At 43.6% G+C, this 9673-nt stretch overlaps 5 non-coding genes across 5 annotated transcripts; all 5 read left to right on the top strand.

Annotated features, from left to right (window-relative positions):
• Positions 1–3945: 3945 nt before the first annotated feature.
• On the top strand, positions 3946–4018 carry trnak-cuu (transfer RNA lysine (anticodon CUU)). Its single transcript has one exon. It is a non-coding gene; the product is annotated as a tRNA-Lys (tRNA).
• Positions 4019–5221: 1203 nt separating this feature from the next.
• trnak-cuu (transfer RNA lysine (anticodon CUU)) lies at positions 5222–5294 on the top strand. The gene has a single exon. It is a non-coding gene; the product is annotated as a tRNA-Lys (tRNA).
• A 954-nt stretch (positions 5295–6248) lies between these two features.
• trnan-guu (transfer RNA asparagine (anticodon GUU)) lies at positions 6249–6322 on the top strand. Its single transcript has one exon. It is a non-coding gene; the product is annotated as a tRNA-Asn (tRNA).
• Positions 6323–6491: 169 nt separating this feature from the next.
• trnak-cuu (transfer RNA lysine (anticodon CUU)) lies at positions 6492–6564 on the top strand. Its single transcript has one exon. It is a non-coding gene; the product is annotated as a tRNA-Lys (tRNA).
• A 775-nt stretch (positions 6565–7339) lies between these two features.
• Positions 7340–7412, top strand: trnam-cau (transfer RNA methionine (anticodon CAU)). Its single transcript has one exon. It is a non-coding gene; the product is annotated as a tRNA-Met (tRNA).
• The last annotated feature ends 2261 nt before the right edge of the window (positions 7413–9673 follow it).

Raw genomic sequence — 9673 nt, 5'->3', positions numbered from 1 at the left:
AACAAAAATAAATATAATATAAACATTCAAAGGGTTGTGAAGGGGCTAAAGGGTACATAATTTGCTGAAAAAAGTAGCTGCTTTATATATATACATACACACACACAGTACTGTGCCCTGGTCAGTTGTCATTTCTGTGTGGAGTTTGCATGTTCTCCCAGTGTTCGCGTAGGTTTCCTCTGGGTGCTCACGTTTTCCCCACAATCAAAAATACATGTGGTACAGGTGAATTGGGGAAGGTAAATTGTTTACTATATGAAAGAAAAAGAGAAGGGGGGGGGGGGGGGGTTAATAGGTTTAGATCAGGCATGGCCAACCCTGTTCCTGGAGAGCCACCTTCCTGCAGATTTCAGTTGCTACCCATATCAAACACACCTGAACCAATTAATTAGGACCTGAACACCACGTGATAATTACAGGCAGGTGTGTTTGTTACGGGTAGCAACTGAAATCTGCAGGAAGATGGCTCTCCGGGAACAGGGTTGGCCACCCCTGGTTTAGATCTAGAGAAGGCTTTCGACAGGGTAGAGCAGGATTTTTTATTTGCAGTTCTTAAGGAGTTTGGATTTGGGGAAAATTGTAGAAAATGGATTAAATTTTTTAAACAGATATTTTAACTTGTATTAAATGTATTTTTTTTTAACAGAATGTCTTCAACCAACTAGATCAATAAGGCAAGGATTTCCACTGTCTGCTTTATTATACACACTGGTAGCTGAGCCACTGGGATTGGCAATAAAATCAGATAGAAGCATTAAAAGGATACAAATAGAAAACAATGACAACAGAGAAGCTGTGTATCAATACGCTGATGATACTTCATCGTTGGGGATTTTAGAGTGATATTGTAAAGCATCAGGAGCTAAGGTTAATGTTGGAAAAAGTTTATGCACAAGGGTGGGAAGAGTAAAAGAAATAACACAACATATACCCTTTAAAGAAGAAAAGGAACACAAAAAATGTTGGGAATTTGGGTGGGGATGGATTCTAATAAAGCAGATATTTAAAATTAGGAGAGAGTTTTAAATGGAATTGAGAAAAGACTGAGATTTTGGAAAGCTAGAAATTTGACGTTAAAAGGGAAAGTATTCATCTTAAATGCTTTAATGTTGTTAAAGGTCTGGTATGTGTTAAGTGTAACTGTGTTGCCTGAAGTATACTATAAAAAAATTAATGTTGTAGTTTTAAAGTTTTTGTGGGGAAATGGAAGAGCCAAGATTGCTTATTATACTTTGATTGGGGAGGTAGAAGGAGGTCTGGGACTTTTAGATAGTTTTTTAAAAATGAAAACATTAACAATTAAGATTATTCAAAGGTTTTTGGAAGGGAAAATGGGTGTGATTTGGAAAAGTTTGTCGGATTATTATTTGAAGAAATGTGGACATTTTAATATTGGATGTAATGTTTTATATATGAAGATGAAGAAACGGATGATAGCAGGTCTGCCAAAATATTATGTTGAGGTCTTAGAATCATGAGGGGGATTTTTAGAAAATGTGTTGATTATACCAAAAGCAAGGGCACAGATTCTAGAAAAACCACTTTTACTGAATTCAACAATTTTAAGTGAAGGAAATGTTTTATATTTTAAGGAATGGTGGGACGGAGGATTAAGACAAGTTAAAGATGTATTATATGAAGTAATAAAAGGATTTGTACCATTAAAAGTAATTGTGGAGGATAGTATAAAAGAGTTGTTAAAGCAAAATTACAAAGACAATGTCATGAGTTGAAAAAAGCAATACCAAAAGACTGCATTGAAATAATTGAAAAAAAAAAAAAATAGTTGGGCGAGGAGAATGAATTACCAGAGACCTATTTTAAGAAGAAAATGGAGAGATCAATGAGCTTATGTACAGTTAAGAGTTTTTATGCTAATGTGACCGGGGCCCGTACTGTACTGAATATAACCAAATAGAGGTTCACTTTACTACCCACAACTTCAGGTTTTCTCCAAACAAATGGAAATAAAGCAGAGATGTGTACAAACAATCTTTTATTAGACACTTAGAGTTTCTTTAAAATGTAATAATAAAACAGATAATCAATTACAATAAGTCACAAAACAATACAATGGTTTGTATAATGGTTGTCAGTGGCCACTGCTCTATCACACTCAATATTACACAGGATATACCATTGGGAAAGATCAAAAGGAAAAAGCCACACTCCAGTGCAAACGAAACCTTCAAAACAAAACACTCATTAATAAAGAGAAACTAACCCACACTCAAAATAAACCACCCGCATAACAAACAAAGCCAAAATAACACAACCCTCCCCATATAAGGTAATCCTTGCTGTTAATATTGAAATGGAAGTTGAACAATAACAGCCCTTCACAATTTACACAAACAAAATACAAACCCACCAAATAGTTAAATCACAACACTGCACACATACACGCACACTCACAACCGCGCCAACGTCGAAAGAATTTAGCGCACCCTCGCACAATAAGCGCGCGCGCTCACACCCACACACACACACTCTGCCTTGACGCAACAGAGTCACCCACAATCAGGTGCCGAGAAGGAAAGTGAATCGCCCCTCCGTAGCACAAACGGGTCGCCAGACAGCAGCAAAACAGCAACGGGCACTCTATAAAACAACCAGTCAATATTCATTCGCATGTTAACGTTTAAAATCATTTCTAGATAAAACATTTACAGACTCTTAAATTGAAACTTACCCGCAGCCCAGTCAACTGGCTCTTAACGCAAATGGTGAGCAATCCACCGATCATACATGGATGTAGCTAAAAGAATTATTTATAATTAATTAACAGCTCTAAAACTCGCCAGAAATAGCCAAAGACATAAACAGAAACATACCGTTACTCGCTGATGCGATTGCACTTCCGCAGGCCAAAGAAACAGAATTACAGGTTTTTCTAAACACTGCAGGTTTACTGCTCAACGCTCAATGCTCAATGCTCAATGCTTAACGCACATCAAAAGTTTGCACGCACTCAATACACAGCCACTATTCCATGCCAGGGAGAAAACGGAGGCAAGGGAAAACTTCCAAACTTTTAAAGGGGTGGTGAGCTTAATTTCTAACTCCATTCACCTAAACATAATGAGGAAACCCCTCCCCCTTGGGGATCCACCATTACGCGCATACGAGTGGGAAACCCCTCCCCTTTGGGGATCACCCCATTACACTATTTTTAGATAAAAGGCTTTTGTAAGACCTATAGCACTCAACTAATTAACAAAGTTTTAATTATTTATTGAGACATATTCGCATATTAATATAAATGAGTAAATAAATAAAATGAATAGTATAAATGAATAAAATGGGTATTAAACAAGATATAATGACCCAAAGGTTGGTGATTCGAGCCCACCGACTGACGAATTACGCACTTTGCTGCCTTGCAACTGCTAACATGTGCACTGGGCATATATCCTGGGCCACATTCTGTCCAGCGTTACAAGATGAAATCAGGATTTAGTAGAACATTGTCATGGGTTGGGAAGGTATTACTGTAAACAGTGTCTAGCTCTTGAAACAGCTCGGCTAGCACAGTCGGTAGAGTATGAGACTCTCAATCTCAGGGTTGTGGGTTAGAGGCCAAAGTTGGGTGTTTCTGTTACTTTTCTCTCTCTCTCTCAGCAAACTTACATTAGGGTTCATATAGGAGACCTTTTGAGACAAAGTTCCACGTTTCTACCACTGTAGGTGACCTTTCACTAAGTCGCTGTGGCTCAATCCGTTAGCGCGTTCGGCTGTTAACTGCAAGGTTGGTGGTACAAGCCCACCCAGGGAAGAATTAGACATTTTGCTGCCTTGCAACTGCTAACACGTGCACTGGACATAGATCCTGGGCCACATTCTGTCCAGCGTTACAAGATGAAATCAGGATTTAGCAGAATGTTGTCACGGGTAGGGAAGGTATTACTGTTAAGAGTGTCTAGTTCTTGTGGGGACTCCTCATCAGCCCGGCTAGCTCAGTCGATAGAGCATGAGACTCTTACTCTCAGGGTCGTGGGTTCGAGCCCCACGTTGGGCGTTTCTGTTACTTTTCTCTCTCTATCTCAGCATACTTACATTAGCGTTCGTATAGCAGACCTTTTGAGACAAAGTTCCGCGTTTCTACCACTGTAGGTGATCTTTCACTAAGTCTCTGTGGCGCAATCGGTTAGCGTGTTCGGCTGGTAACTGAAAGCTTGGTGGTTGAAGCCCAGCCAGGGACGAATTAGGCATTTTGCTGCCTTGCAACTGCTAACACGTGCACTGGACATAGATCCTGGGCCACATTCTGTCCAGCGTTACAAGATGAAATCAGGATTTAGCAGAACATGGTCATGGGTAGGGAAGGTATTACTGTAAACGGTTTCTAGCTCCTAAAAGAGCTTCTCGTCAGCCCCGCTAGCTCAGTCGATAGAGCATGAGACTCTTAATTTCAGCGTCGTGGGTTAGAGTCCCACATTGGGCGTTACTGTTACCTCTCTTTCTCTCAGCAAACTATCATTAGGGTTCATATAGCAGACCTTTTGAGACAAAGTTCCATGTTTCTACCACTGTAGGTGACCTTTCACAAAGTCTCTTTGGCGCAATCGTTTAGCGCGTTCGGCTGTTAACTGAAAGGTTGGTGGTTCAAGCCCACCCAGGTACGAATTAGGCATTTTGCTGCCTTGCAACTGCTAACACGTGCACTGGACATAGATCCTGGGCCACATTCTGTCCAGCGTTACAAGATGAAATCAGGATTTAGCAGAAGATTGTCATGGGTAGGGAAGGTATTACTGTAAATGGTGTCTAGCTCTTGAAAAGGCTTCTCGTCAGTTCGGCTAGCTCAGTCGGTAGGGTATGAGACTCTTAATCTCAGGGTCGTGGGTTAGAGCCCCACGTTGGGCGTTTCTGTTACCTCTCTGTCTCTCTCTCTCAGCAAACTTACATCAGGGTTCATATAGCAGACCTTTTGAGACAAAGTTCTGACTTTCTACCACTGTAGGTTACCTTTCACTAAGTCTCTGTGGTGCAATCGATTAGCGCGTTTGGCTGTTAACTGAAAGGTTGGTGGTTCAAGCCCACCCAGGGACGAATTAGGCATTTTGCTGCCTTGCAATTGCTAACACGTGCACTGGACATAGATCCTGGGCCACATTCTGTCCAGCGTTACAAGATGAAATCAGGATTTAGCAGAATCTTGTCACGGGTAGGGAAGGTATTACTGTTAAGAGTGTCTAGTTCTTGTGCGCAGTCCTCATCAGCCCGGCTAGCTCAGTCGGTAGAGCATGAGACTCTTAATCTCAGGGTCGTGAGTTCGAGCCCCACGTTGGGCGTTTCTGTTACTTTTCTCTCTCTATCTCAGCATACTTACATTAGCGTTCGTATAGCAGACCTTTTGAGACAAAGTTCCGCGTTTCTACCACTGTAGGTGACCTTTCACTAACTCTCTGTGCCGCAATCGGTTAGCGCGTTCGGCTGTTAACTGAAAGGTTGGTGGTTCAAGCCCACTCAGGGACGGATCAAGCATTTTGCTGCTTTGTAACAGCTAACACATGCAGTGGACATAGATCTTGGGCCACATTCTGTCCAGCGTTACAAGATGAAATCAGGATTTAGCAGAACATTGTCACGGGTAGGGAAGGTATTACTGTAAACGGTTTCTGGTTCCTAAAAGAGCTTCTCATCATCCCCGCTAGCTCAGTCAATAGAGCATGAGACTCTTAATCTCAGTGTCGTGGGTTAGAGCCCCACATTGGGCGTTTCTGTTACCTCTCTTTCTCTCAGCAAACTATCATTAGGGTTCATATAGCAGACCTTTTGAGACAAAGTTCCGCGTTTCTACCACTGTACGTCACCACTTTACTAAGTCTCTGTGGCGCAATCGGTAGTGCGTTCGGCTGTTAACTGAAAGGTTGGTGGTTCATGCCCACCCAGGGACGGATCAAGCATTTTGCTGCCTTGTAACTGCTAACACGTGGACTGGACATAGATCCTGGGCCACATTCTGTCCAGCTTTACAAGATGAAATTAGGATTTAGCAGAACATTGTAATTGGTAGGGAAGGTATTACTCTAAACCATTTTTAGCTCCTAAAAGTGTTTCTCGTCAGCCCCGCTAGCTCAGTCGATAGAGCATGAGACTCTTAATCTCAGCGTCGTGGGTTAGAGCCCCACATTGGGCGTTTCTGTTACCTCTCTTTCTCTCAGCAAACTATCATTAGGGTTCATATAGCAGACCTTTTGAGACAAAGTTCCGCGTTTCTACCACTGTAGGTAAAGTTTCACTAAGTCTCTGTGGCGCAATCGGTTAGCGCGTTCGGCTGTTAACTGAAAGGTTGGTGGTTCAAGCCCACCCAGGGACGAATTAGGCATTTTGCTGCCTTGCAACTGCTAACACGTGCACTGGACATAGATCCTGGGTCACATTCTGTCCAGCGTTACAAGATGAAATCAGGATTTAGCAGAATATTGTCATGGGTAGGGAAGGTATTACTGTTAAGAGTGTCTAGTTCTTATGGGGGCACCTCATCTTCCCGGCTAGCTCAGTCGGTAGAGCATGAGACTCTTAATCTCAGGGTCGTGGGTTCGAGCCCCACGTTGGGCGTTTCTGTTACTTTTCTCTCTCTATCTCAGCATACTTACATTAGCGTTCGTATAGCAGACCTTTTGAGACAAAGTTCCGCGTTTCTACCACTGTAGGTGATCTTTCACTAAGTCTCTGTGGCGCAATCGTTTAGCGTGTTCGGCTGGTAACTGAAAGCTTGGTGGTTGAAGCCCAGCCAGGGACGAATTAGGCATTTTGCTGCCTTGCAACTGCTAACACGTGCACTGGACATAGATCCTGGGCCACATTCTGTCCAGCGTTACAAGATGAAATCAGGATTTAGCTGAACATTGTCATGGGTAGGGAAGGTATTACTGTAAACGGTTTCTAGCTCCTAAAAGAGCTTCTCGTCAGCCCCGCTAGCTCAGTCAATAGAGCATGAGACTCTTAATCTCAGCGTCGTGGGTTAGAGCCCCACATTGGGCGTTACTGTTACCTCTCTTTCTCTCAGCAAACTATCATTAGGGTTCATATAGCAGACCTTTTGAGACAAAGTTCCGCATTTCTACCACTGCAGGTGACCTTTCACTAAGTCTCTTTGGCACAATCGGTTAGCGCGTTCGGCTGTTATCTGAAAGGTTGGTGGTTCAAGCCCACCCAGGTACGAATTAGGCATTTTTCTGCCTTGCAACTGCTAACACGTGCACTGGACATAGATCCTGGGCCACATTCTGTCCAGCGTTACAAGATGAAATCAGGACTTAGCAGAATGTTGTCACGGGTAGGGAAGGTATTACTGTTAAATGTGTCTATTTCTTGTGGGGACTCCTCATCAGCCCGGCTAGCTCAGTCGGTAGAGCATGAGACTCATAATTTCAGGGTCGTGGGTTCGAGCCCCACGTTGGGCGTTTCTGTTACTTTTTCTCTCTCTATCTCAGCATACTTACATTAGCGTTCGTATAGCAGACCTTTTGAGACAAAGTTCCGCGTTTCTACCACTGTAGGTGATCTTTCACTAAGTCTCTGTGGCGCAATCGGTTAGCGTGTTCGGCTGGTAACTGAAAGCTTGGTGGTTGAAGCCCAGCCAGGGACGAATTAGGCATTTTGCTGCCTTGCAACTGCTAACATGTGCACTGGACATAGATCCTGGGCCACATTCTGTCCAGCGTTACAAGATGAAATCAGGATTTAGCAGAACATGGTCATGGGTAGGGAAGGTATTACTGTAAACGGTTTCTAGCTCCTAAAAGAGCTTCTCGTCAGCCCCGCTAGCTCAGTCGATAGAGCATGAGACTCTTAATCTCAGCGTCGTGGGTTAGAGCCCCACATTGGGCGTTACTGTTACCTCTCTTTCTCTCAGCAAACTATCATTAGGGTTCATATAGTAGACCTTTTGAAACAAAGTTCCGCATTTCTACCACTGTAGGTGACCTTTCACTAAGTCTCTTTGGCGCAATCGGTTAGCACGTTCGGCTGTTAACTGAAAGGTTGGTGGTTCAAGCCCACCCAGGTACGAATTATGCATTTTGCTGCCTTGCAACTGCTAACACGTGCACTGGACATAGATCCTGGGCCACATTCTGTCCAGCGTTACAAGATGAAATCAGGATTTAGCAGAAGATTGTCATGGGTAGGGAAGGTATTACTGTAAATGGTGTCTAGCTCTTGAAAAGGCTTCTCGTCAGTTCGGCTAGCTCAGTCGGTCGTGGGTTAGAGCCCCACGTTGGGCGTTTCTGTTACCTCTCTGTCTCTCTCTCTCAGCAAACTTACATCAGGGTTCATATAGCAGACCTTTTGAGACAAAGTTCTGACTTTCTACCACTGTAGGTTACCTTTCACTAAGTCTCTGTGGTGCAATCGGTTAGCGCGTTTGGCTGTTAACTGAAAGGTTGGTGGTTCAAGCCCACCCAGGTACGAATTAGGCATTTTGCTGCCTTGCAACTGCTAACACGTGCACTGGACATAGATCCTGGGCCACATTCTGTCCAGCGTTACAAGATGAAATCAGGATTTAGCTGAAAATTGTCATGGGTAGGGAAGGTATTACTGTAAATGGTGTCTAGCTCTTGAAAAGGCTTCTCGTCAGTTCGGCTAGCTCAGTCGGTAGGGTATGAGACTCTTAATCTCAGGGTCGTGGGTTAGAGCCCCACGTTGGGCGTTTCTGTTACCTATCTGTCTCTCTCTCTCAGCAAACGTACATCAGGGTTCATATAGCAGACCTTTTGAGACAAAGTTCTGACTTTCTACCACTGTAGGTTACCTTTCACTAAGTCTCTGTGGTGCAATCGGTTAGCGCGTTTGGCTGTTAACTGAAAGGTTGGTGGTCCAAGCCCACCCAGGGAAGAATTAGGCATTTTGCTGCCTTGCAATTGCTAACACGTGCACTGGACATAGATCCTGGGCCACATTCTTTCCAGCGTTACAAGATGATATCAGGATTTAGCAGAACATTGTCATGGGTAGGGAAGGTATTACTGTTAACAGTGTCTAGTTCATGCGGGGATTCCTCATCTGCCTGGCTAGCTCAGTCGGTAGAGCATGAGACTCTTAATGTCAGGATCGTGGGTTCGAGCCCCACGTTGGGCGTTTCTGTTATTTTTCTCTCTCAATCTCAGCAAACTTACATTAGCGTTCGTATAGCAGACCTTTTGAGACAAAGTTCCGCATTTCTACCACTGTAGGTGACCTTTCACTAACTCTCTGTGCCGCAATCGGTTAGCGCGTTCGGCTGTTAACTGAAAGGTTGGTGGTTCAAGCCCACCCAGGGACGGATCAAGCATTTTGCTGCTTTGTAACTGCTAACACATGCAGTGGACATAGATCTTGGGCCACATTCTGTCCAGCGTTACAAGATGAAATCAGGATTTAGCAGAACATTGTGACGGGTAGGGAAGGTATTACTGTAAACGGTTTCTGGTTCCTAAAAGAGCTTCTCATCATCCCCGCTAGCTCAGTCGATAGAGCATGAGACTCTTAATCTCAGCGTTGTGGGTTAGAGCCCCACATTGGGCGTTTCTGTTACCTCTCTTTCTCTCAGCAAACTATCATTAGGGTTCATATAGCAGACCTTTTGAGACAAAGTTCCGCGTTTCTACCACTGTAGGTCACCTTTCACTAACTCTCTGTGCCGCAATCGGTTAGTGCGTTCGGCTGTTTACTGAAAGGTTGG

The sequence above is a fragment of the Danio rerio genome, chromosome 4, assembly GCF_049306965.1.
Source record: "Danio rerio strain Tuebingen ecotype United States chromosome 4, GRCz12tu, whole genome shotgun sequence".
Lineage (NCBI taxonomy): Eukaryota > Metazoa > Chordata > Actinopteri > Cypriniformes > Danionidae > Danio > Danio rerio.
The sequence above is the reverse complement of the archived record's forward strand: the minus strand, read 5'-3'. Positions and strand labels throughout refer to the sequence as shown.